Raw genomic sequence first — 20,620 nt, forward strand, 5'->3', positions numbered from 1 at the left:
GCTGAGGAGGCAGATTGTCGTCGTGGATGATGACCATGGTGTTAGCCCTGATGTTGGCCGATGGTGTTGTCCATTTGGTGCGCGAGCGTAGTTCCTGTAGGTACTCAAGCGACCACCTTCGCCAAAACTGTTATTTGCTCGCGGTCACGGCGTCGAATCGTTCCAGGCTGGACGCATGTGTTGATGACACAGTCCGTTCTGGAAGGGCACGAAGAGATTTCCCCACCAGGAAGTGGCCCGGAGTAAGTGCACCAAAGTCGTTGGGATCTGGAGACAGCGGAGACAATGGGCGCGAGTTGAGAATCGCTTCGACTTCAGTGGTTATGGTGCAGAGCTCCTCGAAGGTGAATCTTGAATTCATCAGTGTTCTGTAGAGTAGACTCTTGGCGCTTTTTACCGCCGCCTCCCAAAGGCCTCCAAAGTGAGCAGCTCTAGGAGGGATGAAATGGAAAGTTATGAAATCAGTTGACAAATAAGACGAAATGACTTCTTGCGTTGCTTTGTCTTGAAGGAACGCTCGTAGTTCTTGAAGATGGTTGGCAGCTCCGACGAAATTGGTTCCGTTGTCGCAGAAGATGTCGGTTGGAATTGACCGTCTGGCGATCATCCGTTTAAGTGCTGCAAGAAATGCCTTGGTTGACAAATCCGAGACGACTTCTATATGGACGGCCTTGGATGCCAAACAAATGAAGACGGCGAGGTAGGACTTTGTTGGACCCTTTCCTCTAATGCGAAGATATGTGTTAAACGGTCCGCAGAAGTCGACGCCACACCTTTGGAACGGCTGTTGCGGTAGCACTCGTTCTAGTGGTAGCGATCCCATTAGTTGGTTCTCCAGTTTGTGTCTGAACCGAACGCAGGCGATACAGGAACGCACCACTCGACGAGCCAGGTCCCTGGCGTTGATGATCCAGTATTCCAGACGGATTAGCGCGACTAGAGCTTTCGGGCCTGCGTGACAATTCCTCAGATGCAAGTGTCGTACATAAATCCACGCAAAGTGCGATTTGCTAGGCAGTAGCAGCGGATGCCTTTCAGATTCAGGGATGTCGGCGTTCTGTAATCGTCCTCCATGTCCTGATGAGCTGTCGAGAAAAGGCGTTCAAGGAATCTTCAAGGAACGACTGTTGCTGAATATTGTAGACGATGCTGAACAATGCGCGGCGAAGTTCTTCCGATGTAAGCGATGGATTGACAATTTTGACTCCTCTTGATAAGTTGGCGAAGCGAAAGACGTATGCGATGGTTCGAATGCAGCGAGTGTATGAGCTGATGTGAGTCAGCTGTTAAAGAACATGATTGCTGATCACAGCCGTGGTGAATGTGCTCCTTCGTGGCTCTGCTTTGACAATAGTTGGATCGATATCGATGATTTGCGGAGTGGTTGGCCACTGGGACGATGGTTGGGTCAAGAACTGTGGACCTGTGAACCACAGCGATGCTGCCAGCTCAGTTGTAGCAGCTCCGCGCGAAACTATGTCCGCCGGATTGCTCTCACCTGGTACAAATTTCCACTGGCCATCTGCGGTCCATTCTTGAATTTCGGAGATTCGGTTTCCAACGAATGCTGACAGTGTGACTGAGTGCTGTTTTAGCCAGTGAAGCACAATCTGCGAGTCCGTCCAGAAATAGACCGAGAATTTTCTGTCCGCTAATAGAGGCTTCAATTTCGCATACAGTTGGCCCAGCAAATACGCTCCACACAATTCCAGTTTTGGAAGGGATTTTTTCTTCACAGGAGCCACTCTCGATTTGCCAGTCAATAGCTGCACTGCGACATCTCCCGTCGACGTTTCCGAGCGTAGATACACGCAGCAGCCGTAAGCCCTGATTGATGCGTCACAAAATCCATGAAGTTGAAGTGATCGCATCTTGTGTTGGAGGCAATAGCGGGGAATCGATAAAATTGAGACTGTTTGGAATGATTCTAGGCATTTGCTCCAGGCCGTGTGTATGTTTTTCTGGAACGCTCTCGTCCCATTGCAGGCCAGCGAGCCAAAGTTCTTGCAGAAGTATTTTTGCGACAACAACAAGCGGTGAGAGCAAACCAAGCGGATCGAACAAGGCGGATGCGGTGGACAAAATACTTCTTTTGGTGATACGCGTTGCGTGGTTCCTTGGTATGAACTTGAAGAACAGTGTATCCTTGTGCTGGTTCCAGTTCACTCCAAGAGCGCTGGCTAGTCCCTCGCCACAGGAACTGAGCTTCTTGGATGCATGATCTTCCATGAATCCAACGTAGTTGGAATGCCATTTGGTGAGTGGGAAATGCCCTCGACGAAGAATTTCTGTGACTTGATCCTTGATAATGCGAAGCGTCTCTAAGTCGTCTGCACCCGTGAGTAGGTCATCAACATAGAAAGACGACTTTATGATAGCGGCGCCGATTGGACAGTCAGCTTGATGAACATCAGCGAGGTGGTTGAGGCTACGTGTTGCCAAAAATGGGGCGGCTGCAGTGCCGTAGGTTACCGTATTCAATTGATACGTGCGCAGCGTGTCTTCTGGAAATGCTCTCCAAAGAATGTACTGGTATTTGCGATCAATAATGTCGAGATTTACTTGCCTATTCATCTTGGTCACATCTGCAGTGATGGCGTAACGATGAAGCCTGAACTTTAGAAGCTGCAGGTACAAGTCCTCCTGGAGTGTTGGGCCAACGCATAGCAAGTCGTTGAGTGATAATTGATTTGACGTCCGGCAAGAGGCGTCAAACACCACCCTAAGCTTAGTAGACTCACTGCTGGGTTTGAGGACGCAGTGATGCGGGATGTAGTAGTGCGGCTCGTGCAGTTTAGGATGAATAACTGGGGACATGTGCCCCAATTTCTCATACTCCTCCATGAAGTCGCAGTATTGTTGACGAAGTGCTGGAGATTTCGATAGGCGACGTTCCATGCTTAGGAACCGACGGCGAGCGATATCAAATGAGTCTCCCAACCGAGTTGGGTCAGCCTTGAATGGCAGTTTGACGACAATTCTACCAGTGCTGTCGAGACAAGTGTTTCGTACTGTTCCTCGCAAATAGCATGCTCCGGCTTCTGCAGAGGTGGCGAGTCGACTGCTTCCAGTTCCCACAGACGTTTGAGGTTGACATCAATTGAACTTGCGTTTAAAGCCATGCAAGTGGAAACTTCTATTGGCGCGGTTTGCTGCAGTCGGCCGGTTACGACCCAGCCAAACTGAGTTTTCTGCAGCAGCGGGCCTTGAGGTCCCAGCCTTATTTTCCCTACAGTTAAGGCGTCGAAGAAGGCTTCGGTTCCCAGTAGCAGATCGACGTGGCGTGATTGGTAGAATCTTTCATCAGCGAGCGGCGTATTTTCTGGCAGCTTCCAAGTCGAATCGTCGATGGCCAGATCGGGCTGGTATGAGATTTGTGGAATAATACAGAGATCTGCGGAGAGTACGAAAGATGAAACAGATATTTAATATCTGTTTGCGAATGGCCGATGCTTCGAATTTGGACTGCATGTCTTTCCCTCCGTAAGCGAAGCCGTTGTGCGAAGTCTTCCGTCACGAAGTTCACTTGAGAGCAGGAGTCGAGAAGAGCTCTTCCAGGCCAGTAGGTTCCAAACGCATCCTTGACGAGAACCATAGCAGTGGCAAGCAACACCTGAGACTTCTGGCCAGAATGCGAGTGCGAGTGTGTTGCAGCTTCCAATGGCGGTGCGGTTGGATACGGTTGGTGCGAGCGAGATGAATCTAGCGAATGGTTGTTGTGCAACAGGGTATGATGTGCCTTGTTGCAGGTGCGACAGCGATTTCTCGATGGGCAGCTCGACAGTTGGTGACCTCTACACAGAGAGTTTAAACACAGACGGTGTGTTTTAACGACATCAAATCGCGCGGTTGGATTAAGGTCCTTAAACTTGTCACATCCGAGCAATTTGTGTGAGGGTGCGAGGCAGTATACACATGGTGCGTTGGTCAGCGAAAACGACGAATTGTGAGATCTTGCGGGGGGACGAGTCGGTCTTGGCCGCTCCGATCCATGGGATTGCTCGTCAGACAGAAGAAACTGGCAGTGGCGCTCAAGTATCTGCGTGCATTGGCTCCAGGATGGCAGAGTGAGATAATCCAGTGATTCGTTCCATTTCGTTTTGGTCTGCTGATCGCACTTCTCCATGACCACGTAAATGAGCATCGCCTCAGAAATTTGAGCGTCCGAGCCTAGCGATGAAAGGGCACTATATAACGCGGATGCGTTGTCGATTAGGCTGCGGAGCTGTTGAGCACTTGCCGCAGCAGCCGGCGGCAGTTTAAAAATCGAGGCTATCGTTTCGACAAAGATTAGGGCAGGCTTGTCATACCGGTCCTTCAGCCGTTCCAGCGCCTTCGCATAATTTTCTCCAGTGACCGGGAAGGCTGCGACAGCTTCCAGTGCAGGTCCCTTTAAACAATTACGGAGATGATTAAATTTGTCTATATTAGATATTTGCTCACGATTGACCAGTGGCAGAAACGACGAGATGAAGTTCTTGTAATCCTTATGATTTCCATCAAAGCTAGGTAGTGCCAATCTTGGCAGTCGAGACGGCGCGCTGTAGCTTGGTGCAGAGATGTGGTCGAAAACTGTGTTGTGCAGATCCTCTCCAAAAAGTTGCTGAATTGCCAACTTTGTAGTTATGTAACTGTCCTCCAGGTCTGCACGTCCACTATCTGTGGATTCCATGGTCTCAATTTCTGATTGTACCGAAAGGGCTTGCTTAAAATATGACTCTAAGATTCCCAAACGGCACTGAAGTTCAGCCGGCGATTTCTGCTCTTCTTCTTCCTTGACATCGACCATTCCTCTTATGCGCGTAATGTTGCGCTTAATATTCGAGCGTTGCCGTTTGAGAGTCTCCAATATAGTCGTTTCCATGGCTGCGACGAAGAATGCGAATGCGAGAACGAGAGTAAAGTTGCGGCAACAACAACGCGGAGCGACGAATGTGGCAATGCCGTGAAGTTAGTTCAAAGCGAAAGCGACTAGAACTCAAAAACTGTACCAGCGACTGCAGTTGGCGATGTAAACAAAACAACAACACTTTGCTGGCGGAATAACGGAGCAAAGGAGAATGAGCGATCGACGCTGAGCTTATAGAGCGGGCGGGCACACACACACAAGCGAAGAGATGTGCGAAGAAGAGCGCGAATAGTTCCGTTATACGAACGACACGTTGCCCTTAGAATTTTCGTGAATAGTTAATAACTTTATTTGTTTATTTATTATTCACTTTCGATGAATGCACTAGGGTTGAATGTTCACCTTTGTATGCGGTTATGACAATGTTGAGTTGCGATGAGCGGGTCGAGCGAATAATTGTTGCGGGCGATACTTCGACAATTGTTTATGAATTAATAAATTGTTAATAATTTGTTTAAACACTGCCCCACGTTGGGCGCCAAAATGTTTAATGCACAAAGCGTCTTTTGTGCTGCATAAGATATCAGGTTGGGGGGTGCATAAACTAATTGCAATCTAAAAACTCAGGCGAGAAAAAGACAACCGTTTTCCAAGATCTAACATCAGCAACTGCCTTTTATTAGCAGCGGCAAAATAACATAATGTTCTAACAGAGTAATTTACAGAGATTGGTTAATACATGTTAATGAGCTTTGTTTACATTTGTATAGGCAAAGAGAAACAGTATGTAAGACGAAAAATATTGTGAGTTTGACCGAACACTTGAGCTTCATAACCCTTTTCTATGATTTTCGTCTGCGAATTCGGGGGAAATTGAATGAATTATGTCGATTGGCCGTTTGTCGGTGACTGAGTGCACTATTTTATTGTACTCGATCGTTGCCTGAAGAATAAGGTTGACCGTATCATTTATGCCTCTTTCAAGTTTAAGACATCGTGCTATTTCTGAAAGTGTGCTATGGAACCTTTCCACCTGGACGTTGGAAGTGTTGTGGTGGTGCGTTCGCTATCTCAACATTAAATCGGCTTGATAAAAGTGAGCTAGTTGACTCGGAGTTTATAGACGGTTCATTGTCACAAAATATTGTCATTGTATGGGGATAGAAGTTCATTCATTTCATAATTGCAGGTTCTATATCCGTTATCGTTCGAGAACTTATGGGTTGCACAATGGCAAATTTGGATAATTTATCTATGCATGTTAAAAAGTACTTCCTGTCCGTCGAAAAAATATCTATCTATCTATCTATCTCAATGTCTCGCCTACGTGTGAGGGAACATGTGTTCTCCCAAGGACTTGTTTCTGTGGATGACGGTCGTATTTGACTTTTTGACAAACCAAGCAATTAGATACAATACTAGCAGCCAATTGTGACATTTTGGGGAAAAAATAGTACTGAAGAATTTGTTTAACGTTCTCCTGCGCTGCCCTGTGCGCTCTGTTGTGCTCTTCAGCTACTATTTCGTTTCGTTCGGCTTTATTATATATGTCGCTAACAAACAATTTTGTCCGTGTGACGGAAAGTCGTAGCTGGAAAGTCATTTATTAGACTACTTTGAATGAAAGCCAGTACAGGCAATCCGCAATGTAGCGCATTCACTATATCTTGTTTGACTACATCATGAACTCTTCCAAGCAAAGTTTCTTTGTTTTATGCCTTGACTTATCCCCAAAAATAATAAAAGTGCGAGTTGAATCTGATGGGCCCTCTTCTATCATTATCTGGTTTCTAAAACCATTAACCGTGTGATCTGTGTGTCTGTGAAATTTCGCTATGTATTGTTGTTCTGTGTGACTGGGGGTCGTTTTCCAAAACGTGAATGGCCTGCCTGGAAAGTGCGTCCTCAACATAGTTTCCCTTCCTGGCTTATAGAAAATTTTAGCATTGTGTTCGTCTATAAACGCCCTCCACCTTTTGATCTTAGCGTTTGTATTCCTGTCTGACACGGCGAACGTTAGCGGTTGTATAAATATTTAGGTTTTGGACACCATAGAGATAATTCCTAAGAGACTTTAAGGCCCAAACGATGGCCAAAAGCTTTCGCTCATTAGTTGCGAAATTAAGATCTCTATCCTGTAAAGTCCTCGAAATCATTGCCATCCTGAGATAAGACAGCACCCAGGCCAAGAGCTGAAGCATCCGTAGTTAAATCGAAGGGTTCCTTGTAATCGGGATACAGTAACATTACATTCTCGGAGGCAAGGACACTTTTTAGTTTCTCGAAAGCAGAACATTGTTTTTCATTAAAAGAAACTGATATCTTTTTTGACTGGCTGACGGAAACTTTTCCATTATCTCCCTTCAGAATGTCAGTTAGGGGTGAAAGGAGGAGGTGTTAAGAGGGGAATTCCCTTATAAAGCAGCGGTAATAACTTGCCAAACCCAAAAAAGAACGAACACTAAACAGTCTATCCAGTACGGACAGACGAATGGACGGACAGACGGACATGGGTCAATCAACTTCGGTATTGATCCTTATCTAGAATATATAAACTTTATAGGGCCGGAAACACTTCCTTCTACCTGTTACATACTTATCAAAGAATCTAGTATACCCTTTTACTCTACGAGTAACAGGTATAATTAAAAGAATTTTTTCGTCAAAAGTTTATGGCTAAAATGAGAATATTAAATTAAATTGGTTTCCTTCTTAAAATTGTACGATTACATCTAAAATCTTTTAAAAATTAATAATTTAAAAATGATATTATTGATAGAAGTGTATATATTAAAATCAACGAATTAGGAAGATCGTCTGGATTATTTATGTTAATTTAGAATCTTTCCCAACGACCAGTGGATTTAGATTAAACCTAAATAACCTTATATTTAACTGCGAATTAGAAATATTTTTAATAGCAAGTTACGGCATATTATATTAACCCTGATATCTGTGGATCCATAATTGATAAAAAGTTGCAAATAAGCATATATTTAGTACAGAAGCCAGCGCAGCTAAATATTGTTTTATTATCCGGAAACGCCCATTAACCGCATAAACCATGTCACTCAAAATATTAAGGATTATGTTTTGGTTTGACCACATATAATTTTTTGGCGTCGTACCTCCTGCTCGCTTAATTCTGTAGAGTTCAATCGAATTTTCTGTTGATTATTATTCTGTTGGCAGTATTTGGACTGGTGATAAAAACTTCGGATTTTAAAGATGCTTGGGAGATGTCAAAGTTGGTCTAACTTTGCAGTGACGAATAACAGGTTCGCTTTATCCGTCATCACGCCATCTGAGCTTTCAACTTACTTTCTTACTTTTCAATTACTCGTCTTGATTATATTGATTGTTGTTTTACTTTCTTACTTCTTCTTCTTAAGCGATGTAAAACGCCTATCGTTTTTTTCTTCCGTCAGCATACTTCGAGTCCAGTTCTCCGAAAAGTGAGTTCGCCACGTTTTCAATACCATCAAACCGCAACCTTCGGTGTCGAGAATAATGCATTAAGTTATTTCCTGTTTGAGCCGCACGCCCGCTCTTTTTTAAGCTTTGGACACGTTTGGGCTAGTTGATGAATTCCGACATTCAAGATCTGTATGTCATTGTGGTATGGAGCTAGGTCATAATGTTTAATTAATGTCCATTTTGATACCACCATAATTGAGGTGCCAAGATGCTCGAAAAATATTCCACCAATACCCTACGCCCAAAAAGCAGTCATCCCGGCACACAAAGTCCCAACTATAAAAGAAATTAGGAACTACTTTGAAATCAAAAGACAAAAGCAACCAAAAAACTAAAACTTATAAGAAAACAAAAGGCAAGATATCTGATAACAAGAATACAATTAGTACGGATAAGGATTTAGACTTATAAAATAATACAAAATATAATATATTATTCAAAATTATTTTAGTTCTAGTCAGCCTTAACCCTATATTCCTCTTTTGGATCCCTCAATAATTATAACCACTTACAAATAATATCCATTCAAGATACACACCGCCACTCCACCAATAATATTTCCCTCCCTTTAAGCTCCACCCTCTACCACATAAACAACTCGAACAACACTTTTGGCAGAGTAACTGTCCTACTTCAGAACTAGTTAGAACAATAACAAACCCAAATCCGCATATAAGCTTTGACTCAATCGCTGTAACTTTACAAATCAAATTTATTATAAATTTCCAACAAAATTTGGGGATCACATATAATAACTCTCGAGGAATCTTATTGCTTACATTTATAAACTAATCAGTGGTAATGGCTCCCCCACCCACTTTTCTACACACCACACCTTCACCCATATTGACCTCTCTCGAGCTTCCCCTGAACTATAACTACAGTGGTATTGACTTTGGTCCCGCATAAAAAAGTTATTAGTAAAGTAAATGAACTCAAATTTGTTGTGTTTATTCTTTTAATATTTATTAACAATTTCTTAAACAACGTATAAAAAAAACTAACTGGTCTTATTGCTTACATTTATAAACTAATCAGTGGTAATGGCTCCCCCACCCACTTTTCTACACACCACACCTTCACACATATTGACCTCTCTCGAGCTTCCCCTGAACTATAACTACAGTGGTATTGACTTTGGTCCCGCATAAAAAAGTTATTAGTAAAGTAAATGAACTCAAATTTGTTGTGTTTATTCTTTTAATATTTATTAACAATTTCTTAAACAACGTATAAAAAAAACTAACTGGTCTCATTATGAAATAAAAACAAAACACTCGCATGTGCAATTAAATTTTTTTTAGGAGAACGGCCCTGGCTGTTGTTGCTGGGTGGGGAGATCTCTTCTCCGGAGTCGTGTGTGGCTAGTGTAAGAGACAGCGCAAGCCATGTTTCCCAATTGGCTTGAGAGCTGCATTGTACAGAAGTACCTTGTACGGAGAACGGGCAGAGAACGGACATTTTTTAAACAATGTAGGCTTCTTGCTTTTAATTTAAGTTGGGTTCCCTTAGCTTCGATGAGCTTTCGCCAAGTCAAGATGGACTCCAAGATGTGTGTTTTCAGTTGTTTGTGGTATATGAATATTGTTCAAAGACTTGTTTGCGCTTTTGCTCGTTAACCTCTATGCGCCAATCTGCTAGCCATTTCTCTAAAAGCTCGATATGAGCTGATAACTGTTGCATTGCTCTTATATGGCACTTTGATCGACTAAGAATGGCAGTATCATCAGCAGATGTTGATGTTGTTGTGAGACTGGTTATTGCACGGTCTGCTGTGTAAATTATGTATAGAGTTGGTATTGGTTAAAGTTGGTACCTTGAGGTATTCCTGCTTCAATTGGATGGTATTCGGAGAGGAAGTCTTTACATCGTACTGCGAAACTTATTTGCACAAGGTATGACTCCAGTATTTTATGGGTGTTCTGTGGAAGCAAAATTTTAATTTTATAAATTAAGCCGTCCAGCCAGAAGCGGTCGAAGGGTCTGGGCGGTCTGGGCGACATCCAGAAAGACTGCGGAACAATACTCTCGACTTTCAAATATATTACGTATCTCTTGCCATCAGGATGGTTTGTTTTATAAAATGTATATCCATAAATTTGAAAATAGTTTTTATTTGTTAGGTGTGTCTCTGATATAAGCATGGTGTCAATGTCATACTGATCTAGGAAATGCGCGAGCTCGTATTTGTGCTGTGAGATGCCATTCGCAATCCATAAACATATTTTTAAGGAAACTATCTGTAACTACGCCCGATTCCCAACTTAACAAGAGGAAACGCTATAGTCGAGTGCCGCGACTATAAGATACCCGTTACCGTTTTACAAAATTTTAAAATATTATTTTGCTAGTGCAAATTCACAAGGCGCCACCTATTGTCAGAGGAAGTATGTTGAGTATGCTTATAGTGACGTCACTGCCCATGTGAGGCCTTATAACTTAATTTCTTTATAAATAGCGAAATAATGTTCCGATTTGAAAAATCTTTGGTAAATCGATAGGTATTAACAGAAATAAGTTACACAAGGTCAAACGAAGGCATTCATAATAATATTATAGACGCCACAGTTTTCCGCGGTTTGTGGGCGTCAGAGTAGGCGTGGCCGGATGCAACTTCGTGGAAAGTTGCAAAGGCATCTCCTAAATGCGTAATCCTAAACAAAATTATGTAGCTCTTATAGTTTTTGAGATTTTTGCATTTTTGGTTGTTCAGGGTTTTGTGGGCGTTAGAGTGGGCGTGGCTTGATCCAAAAAAAAAACAATTCGCATTGGGAGCGTAATAGAAACCTACATGCTTAATCCGAACTTTCTATCTCTTTTAGTTACCGAGATATCAGCTTTTCTAGAAAATCCGAAAACCGTCTTTTGAGCCTTGTGGGCGTATAAGTGGGTGTGGCCGGATAGTGTTACCACTATAAGATGAGTTGCCATCTAAAGATTATACTTTTTGAGTTTCAACTTTCTAACTGCAATAGTTCCTGAGATTTCAGCAATTTTAGTTTATAGCGATTTGTGGGCGTTAGAGTGGGCGTGGCAGGATGCTGTAATAAACTTGCGCTGTCCCGGGACCTCAAGAATCTTCATGCTTAATCTCAACTTTGTATCTGCTATAGTTCCTGAGATCTCAGCGTTCATACGGACGGACGGACGGACGGACGGACGGACGGACGGACGGACGGACGGACGGACGGACAGACGGACATGGCTCAATCGACTTTCGCTATTGATCCTGATCAAGAATATATATACTTTATAGGGTCGCAAACGCTTCCTTCTATTTGTTACATACTTTTCAACGAATCTAGTATACCCTTTTACTCTACGAGTAACGGGTATAAAAAGCAATTAACAAGTACGGTCTCAGATTCACTCTTATATTAGTAACGGCACTGCCGGCGATACCAGGTCAACTAAAACTAATTTAATTATGCTGTGTGTACATTAATGCTTTAGTCTATTTCTTTTGAGAGAGCGCGTCACTCTTATCTATGCCGTCGCTCTTCACTGCCGATACGGATCTCCACACCATCTAAGCATATTTGTGTTTGATTAATAGCTCCAAAAGGAGATTTTGGGAGTAAGTTCCTGTAGCGTTTGCTATATTGCTACCATTGTATTGGTTATAGGTACCAGCATTGATTCTAGGCCGTTAGGCAATTGTGTGTTTGCAGTTATGTGTTGGCCAGTAGTTTCTGGAGTCCGGTTCAATGTTGGTTGCCGCACTGAATTAGCAGTGGTTTGCTAACCTGTCAGCTTAGATGCGTATGTCCCGTTGTTATATCGTAACGCCTGTGCAAAATAAACTTCCAGAGTTACATGGTTTCGAGCTGCAGTTATATGTTGGCCTAGTCGACTTTTCAACTCTTTATAGATAGAACAACCTTTGTAATTTGAAGTGTGATTTCCACCACAATAACATTTTTTGCCAGAGTGATTCTCCTTGTTTATAGGACAGGCCTCAGTTGAATATGCGTCCCGACAGGCAACGCAGACTGCGCGTAGTGTGCAGTAAGTGTTCGTGTGGCCGTATTCCTGATAATTCATGCATTGCATAGGCTCATTCCGCTTATGGGGTTCCTAATCGGTGATCCTACGGTGCAATAGATATTAAAGGTGGGTGAACTTCATTGTTTTTCAAATGCACACTTTCAGGCTCCAATTCTACCTTGAACATTGGCTGTGGAACTTTATTTTTATTTAATACATTCCTAGCCTGTTTGACATTAAAACCCTTTTCTTTTAGTCCAGCTATAATCCCATAGATAGGGACTGTTGCTTCGATACCTTTAATAAGGTCAAGGTGTTTGGCCACTGATCGGTAATCTTGCTCGTCGTTCTGTTGTATTTTTGTTTTATTAAATTACCCCATTTTTATGGACTTTACATAGAATTTTTTTGCTCCAATTTTATTAATTATTTTTTTAACCAATTCTGCACAGTTTGCCTGCCGTACAAAAATTGGTGGTTGCCTTAGGTGTTCGAGCCATATAATCATCATCTTTAGGGTCACTAAGTATAAAAAATCGGTTTCCTGTCAGCGCATTGTTTGGCACAGTGGCTACAGTTTTCTTGTTAACTTTTGATGCATTTGTTTTTTCGCTGATTGAGGGCTTAATTTTCTTTTTATTTGCACGAACCGATCGATTCCTGTTTGTATTAGTGGTCCGTTATTTTTTGTATTTCTGGGTTGCATATGGGCTACTTTGTCAGTAAGAGCTGACGAAACAGGAACTGCAGTTGATGTGGTTGTTGTTGTCGTTAGTGTCGAAATCACCGTAAACTCACTCGTAAACGAGGGCATTGTGCTGGTCGTTGTTGTAATTAGCAAATCATTGGTTATGTTGTAGGGGTCGGGGGGACGAGCATTGAGCACTCCACGGGTTTTTTTGTGATGTACCGCTTGCACATAATAAGCCAGGAAAGAGCGGAGCGTGCTTTTTCCGTATTCGCTTGCTGTGTTGCAGTTGTTGTTGGTTCTATTAATTCTTTCGCTCTTATGGAGAAATAAGCGTTATTTCTGATTGACGAGTGCCGACGTTCGCCTGGTTGTTGCTGCCGAGATTTGCTTATTAGGTTTTTCGAGAGAGAGATTCGAAACAATTTTTATGATCACCTATATTAGTAATTAGAACACTTTATATTGGACTTTTCCAATGCACATTAGCACAAGTACCCATGCGTACATTCTGAGCGTCTTTTTTCGAAATAGAATTCGGCTTTTGTGGTGTGTCTTATTCACACGGCGGAGCGATATAAAAACAGCTTGGCTTGAGTTTTTATTCCGCCACGCCCACTCTAACACTCACAATCCGCGGACATCTGTGGCGTTCATAATATTATTTAATTGAATGTCTTCGTTTGACCTTGTATAACATTTTTTGTCAATATCTATCGATTTACCAAAGATTTTTCAAATTGGAACATTATTTTAGTAGGTTATAAGGCTACACATGGGCAGTGACGTCACTATCAGTTACTACATGCTTTTCTGACAATAGGTGGCGCCTTGTGAATTTCCACTGGCAAAATCAAAATTTTTAAATTGTGTAAAGCAGTAACGGGTAACTTATAGTCGCCGCACTCGACTATATCGCGTTTGTTCTTGTTTTATTATAATTAATGGGGAATAGTGGTTATTCCAGCCTCATTTTTAAATACCAGTTTTTCTTCACCGCCGTTATATTTTGATACACACTTTTCTGTATCAATTGATGCTTTAATTTTTATAGAATAGTCTTAAACGGCTAGACCAGTTTTAATAAAACCATAAACGAGAAAAATTTATAAAAATTAAAAATTTAGGAAACTGAAAATTTATACAATTCATATGCAAGCCATTATTAGATTTTAGTTGATTACATATGTTTGCTCCAAACCGACCAGCAAAAGACCTGCTCGTTTGTGAATTGTAAGGAGAAAAAACTTTGATTCTGTCGACTCTGGCTCCAGAACAACGCACTGCGTATGACAGAATTATACGTGCAATAACAGAATCCATTTTTTTTAATTTTGCGAATTCCTGTGACGTTTTGTGGTTTCAGTTCCTGCAGAATAATTTTGTTGTCGATGTTGCAGAGATCAATGGTCTATATAACTACATTTGAGAAGTTGAGAGTTTTGTATTCGCTTACTTCAACGGAAAACCCGTGGAAAGTGGTATCTTTTTTGAGTTTTAGTGCTTGTAGAGTGTTTTTTGTTTTGACAAATAATGATCCTACTTTTGTTACTGAAAAATGAAATCAATGTAACCATGTGTGTCCGCTATAGAATCGTAATTGCATTGACCGATTTTTATGAATTTTTTTGTACGTGTTCAAGGGGCTCTGGGTGTGTTTAGAATCATAACGGAAAAATTCGTTAACATTAAAAATAAGGAAAATTGATTGAAAATTTGGAAAATTGATTAAAGTTAGCAGCTCTAATCAGCTGTGCCATTAGGCTCTAGCTCTTAAAAACTGGAAAACTCTTTTGAATGGTGGACGAACAGCGCATTCCGCATTGCAGCTACCATTAAATTTACAACACACATGCTCCAATATGCAACATCAACAAAAACTCTGGAATGGGCAAAGTTCTTAAAACGTGTCAAATTATTACATGGGACGAACGCACAATGTCTCACAAGAAGCATTGGAAGCGCTTGATCGTACACTGCGTGATATATAATATGATTAACTTAATAAGGGACCTTAAAAGATACCAATCTTTCTCTTTTACAGTATATGATATGTTAACAAACAATATTATTTCAATAATTATGCCCGTAAGTCGTAGAGCAAAAGGGATATTGTTAAAAGACCGACCTTAAGTAGGCTAATTATTTTTGATATGGATTGCTAACAAAGGCGATCTAGCCTTGACCGTCCGTCCGTCTACCGGAAACACACTATATAAGTTACCCAATAAAAATAATATAAATAAATAATATCCAGATTATAAAAGCTTATATTTGAAGTAATCACAGTCATTTATTAAATCTTACCAACTCAACCTTAAATGTTGTTCAACCCAATTATTGTAAACCCAAATACTACCCTTTACCTTAATAGGTTTAGGAAAATAAATAAGTCAAACTTAATCAATTGTTTTATTACTTAACGGATCCTTGCTTTGACGACACGAGTGAAAGTGAGAAATAATATAAAGGTCGGTACAAAAATAACTGACGCCCAACAACGTTACCTACTCACGCGATACGAAGTTTAATGCACTTACAAAAGTACTTGCACTCGGTAGTGACAATTAATTAAATAATTAATATAAAACAAAAGTGCAGTGCATCAAATTGTCAGACAAAATACAAGAAAATTTTTTACGAAAAATAAATTTTGATATAACAATATTAATATTTATTAAACGTCAATCAGCCAACTTAATGGCTATAATACGTTGAGTACTACATAGAACAAAATAACATAAATACCTAACAGGAAGGAAATTAACAAATTTTTATAACTAGATAACTAGAGATCAATGCTAAATGCTAATGCTAAATTTACTGCTTTAGGACTCGAGAAATTTGGCGTCCTCTTGTCCAGAGATCGGCTGGATGCCTTCGCTTTAAACGTCTTCTTATAGTAGTGTGAGCTAGCGAGGAGGCTAGGTGGTTTGTGTGAGCTGTGAGACGATCGTTATACCGACTCGAGTGCCTGTTTATCTGTTCCCTAATAGAGGGAATGTGGAGGTCATCTTCTAGAGCTTTGTTTCTGACGTACCAAGGCGCATTTGCAATCATGCGTAACGCCCGGTTTTTGAACCCTTTGAATTTTCATGACGTTAGAATCCGAGCCAAGCCCCATAGTTGGATGCAGTACATCATCGAGGGCACCACAATTGATTTGTACAGTAGCACTTTGTTAGCTAGGCTTAGCTTGCTCGTTGGCTTAAGCAACCAGTAGAGTTTCCTAAGCTTGGAACGACAAGTAGCTGCTATTTTCGAAGTATGCTGCCTCCACGTGAGGCGCTTATCTAAAATGAGGCAAGTCCGGAGGTTGTGCCGGAAAAACAACTATTTTTAGGTGTTTTTTTTTAACCCAGATATGAACGCATGTAAAGCGTACAAAAACCAAAATATAAACTTTTAATATTTATTGCCAACCCATAAAAAAGGAATACTTTTTTGATGTAAGATTTTTTAATTTTCCGGTTTTCCCTATGTAAAACGCAGCTATAGGCCTCGTTTTTGAACATTTTCGTTATAATTTGAATAATAAAATAGTGTGTAATTCAAAACACAAACATAAGTGTTACTCTTTCATTAAGCAAAAATATGCATTTAGTTATTGCAACGATCAAGAATATATATACTTTATAGGGGTCGGAAACGGCCCTGCCGCGCCAACTCTTACGCCCCACAAGCCGCGAAAAACTTTGGCGTCCATAATATTATAAGCAATGCCTTAGTTTGACCTTGTATAAAACTTTTTCGTCAATATCTATCGATTTGATAAAAATTTTTCGAATCGGAACATTATTTCGCTATTTATGAAGAAATTTAGGTTATAGGGCCTCACATGGGTAGTGACGTCTCTATCAGTTACTCAACATGCTTTCTCCGACAATAGGTGACGCTTGGGGAATTTCCAATAGCAAAATGAATATTTTAAAATTGTGTAAAAACAGTAAGGGGTATCTTATAGTCGCGGCACTCGACTATAGCGTTTCCCCTTGTTTTTTTTTGAAGTTTTTATTCGTTGAAAAAACTTTATAGGGTCGGAAACGGCCCTGCCGCGCCAACTCTTACGCCCACAAGCCGCGAAAAACTTTGGCGTCCATAATATTATAAGCAATGCCTTAGTTTGACCTTGTATAAAACTTTTTCGTCAATATCTATCGATTTGCTAAAGATTATTCGAATCGGAACATTATTTCGCTATTTATGAAGAAATTTATGTTATAACTTATAATACCTCACATGGACAGTAACGTTACCATCAGTTACTCATCATGCTTTTTCTGAAAAAAGGTAGCTCTTTGTGAATTTTGACTAGCAAAAATTAATATTTTAAAATTATATAAGACAGCGGCACTCGACTATAATAGCGTTTTTTTTTGTTTTATTAGTGTATTTGGGAATAATTTCCTCCATTCATAATATAATATTAGAAATCAGAAAAATGTCAAAAAATACAATCTGATACAATCAATCTAGTACATCACATGAAAGCCAAGAAGCAAAATATAAGAACAACATCTGGCACACTTTACGAACTCATTAGCACAAAAAAAAAAGAGGACAATTCAATAAACTAACTTTTATCAGTTATAGGACACAGTAAACTGAAATACAAAACCTTATTCGATAAAACACCTCCGTTCACAGCTACCAACAATGTAATCATAACCTAACCTTCGTTTTTATTTTTTATGTTTAGCATTTTACTCTTGACACCACTAAATGCAATCGCGCCTTGGTTAACGATAACAAGGACAATAACGATGTGTGGGTTTTGTGCTAAAATATGTACATCCAGTTAACTTAAACACAAAATAGAATTCCTTATGATTTCTCTTTCTCTCACTGTGATAAAGCATAGTCGGTGTAACTTGGATCGCTAAATTTAAGCACGTTATTACCCATTATTATATTATTTGCCATTTTGGACCCTCCGGAGTGCCTTGACTGTGACACCGTTACACCAAAGCTGGCAGATCCTGTGCTGTAAATAATTTCCATTTTTAGCGAAATTAAGCGTCGTCGAAACTATATTAATTGAATCTTCCAGTTTAAGGGTTTTATGACTTCTAACAATTGAAGTCGAAATAAATTAGTATACATTAATAAGTTAGCTACAACCTTTTAAATTATATTTACAATGAGGTTATATCCACTTTTTTTCAGAGGTTGAATGACCACATCTGTTATTTCTTGTACCAAATATTGCGCGGATTAAAATACATACATTCAGCCAACGTATTGCACGGGACTTAAAGCCGCTAATCTACTGTTAAACAAGACGTGATTTAAAAGTAAGTAAAATGAAACTACTTACATCTGTCCTTAGAAAAGAATCAAAAGATTTTGGCTGGTGATAACAATCTGTTTTCCATTTAATATAAAAACAAGTTTACAGTTATTTTTAAGAATTTAATTGTGGTCTAAAGTTAATCTTCGGTTCAGAAGCCAATCGACCAGAATACCCCAATCGTTTTTTACAAGTTTACTTAGTCTTTAGGAGGATGTATTTTCTAATAGTTCACAAAAAATGCACCCTGCAGGGGGCAGAATGAACCTAATTTTTCCAAAAATACTCTGAAACAATATTTATAAATGTATTAAATTATATCTAAAAAAATTATTAATTAAAAAAAAAAAGATTAAAGATTTCTAGATTTAAATAATTATTAGATTAATTAGTTTCTTAGATTGTATTTGATCATAAATTGCTGAAATTTTATTGTGTTATTTTTTTAACCATATTTTTAAATTCATACGATGAAAGTGCAGAAAGCGGCTTGAGTTCAGAAATTGAACTATTTCGAGCCGGTCGCCGCAAGCGGGACGTGTATTCCTGTAAGAATATAAGTTAACGGTAATAACTTAGTATTGTGCAGTCGGCTTGCCGACCCAACGAGCGTGCCCGAAAGGCAGATGAATGCAGGGAGCCATTTCTATAAAATTGTATTGATAGTTAATGTTGGGTGGCTTTTGATGACAAAAATTGTATAATACTAAATCTAGTCTCGAGTTGTTTTTCTTAATTTAATACAGTGTTTATCAAAAGAACTTGGAATCAAAGGTTAAGCCCAAAATGGTTCAACATTTTAAATTTTTTTTATTTTTTGCCTTTGAATTTTTATCGGAGAGTTAAACTTGTGTTTAGGGCGTGATATGAAGTACTTTTACATATTCTATGGCTAGGAAGCACGCAAACCCGGCTCCCCAGGAATAAGCTAAAAGTTGATGGTCGGACATTTCCAAAAGGGTGGATTATTCTCCCAGATATTACCTAGTTGGGGATTACTGCATTGTTGTTACTTCGTATTAGGTTGATTCGATGAGTAACGTTTCTTTAAAATAAATCAGTAATTGTTCCTGAACGTTTCAATGGTTTATTTGTTAATATCAAAAGTCGGTTTCTCATGTCAGTAGGGGGTACAAATTGAAGTGAAGAAGCCATAAAATCTCTGTTTAGAGGCTGGTTGTCTTAAAAAGAATTTTCCCATATTATTTCTAAAAGTCTCTGTGCGGCTGCGGAAAAGAAAATTCTTGTCGCTGGTGCATTCTGGTCGCCGTTAGTTGTCGTTCTGACGCCGCCGATGTTGGGCTCTCCTCTTCGCTGTCGCTGTGTCGTGTTGTACTCTCTGCCACTTGCCTGTGGGAGAGAGAGATATACGTGTCCAGGCATTTGAGGTCGAGAGGAGGTGAAGGGCGCTTGGCGTCGGTGTTAACTTAAGTCAAAAATTTCTTTTTAACAGTATTTATATAAGGTTGTCCAAAAAGTCTTACGGTATTTTCTCAGTTGGCGCTTGAAAGCGAAGTTCTTGTTTTGTCTTTGTCGCATCAGGTCATACTATACCTTTTTGAAAAGATCATCTCTTCGCGCTAACGCGTTTGATTGATTGTCTTTTGGTCGTTCGTGAGTTATAGCGTGGCAATCATGGAGCAAAACAAAAGAGAAAATTCGGCATATTTTTCAGCACTTGGCTTCACGATAAAAGGCAAAAAATGCTCTCAGCCGCCAATAAAATTTCCAGTGAAGTTTATGGATCCGATACTGTTTCCATGTCTACCGCACAACGATGGTATCAACGTTTCTCGTTCTGGCGTAGAGGTGGTCAAGGATGCGCCACGCCCGAAGGCCTGTCGTCGAAAATGTGATAGAAATCGCTGAATTGGTCGAAAGAGAAAGGCCCGACCAATCTTCAGAAGCGTGCGGCGAACTGGCGATGAAAAAGTGGGTCACCACGATAACGTAAGCCGCAAACGGTCGTGGTCGAAAGGCGGTGAAGCGGCTCCCCGACGGTGGGCCAAGCCTGATTGATCGCCAGGAGGTTCTTCTATGTTTGGTGGTCATTGCAGAGAGAATAATCCACTATGAGCTGCTCCCCTATGGCTGCTCAATTCGGACCTCTACCGCCAACAACTGGACCGTTTGGAAGACAGCACTCATGCAGTGATGAGGCCATCTTTTGACCAACAGAGGTCGAATTGTCTTCCATTATGACAACGCCAAGCCACACGACATCTTTAGTGACGTGCCAGAAGCTCCGGGAGCTGGATGGGAGGCTCTTTCGCATCCACCGGTGATGGTCCCTCTGATCTCGCAACCAAAAAAACCAAAAATGAAAAAC

At 40.5% G+C, this 20,620-nt stretch overlaps 1 pseudogene; it reads left to right on the top strand.

Annotated features, from left to right (window-relative positions):
• The window catches only part of LOC108103094, a 32,927-nt pseudogene extending 14,639 nt beyond the window's left edge, over positions 1-18,288 (top strand).
• Positions 18,289-20,620: the final 2,332 nt, after the last annotated feature.

The sequence above is a fragment of the Drosophila eugracilis genome, unplaced genomic scaffold (assembly GCF_018153835.1).
Source record: "Drosophila eugracilis isolate 14026-0451.02 unplaced genomic scaffold, ASM1815383v1 contig_736, whole genome shotgun sequence".
Classification (NCBI taxonomy): Eukaryota; Metazoa; Arthropoda; class Insecta; order Diptera; family Drosophilidae; genus Drosophila; species Drosophila eugracilis.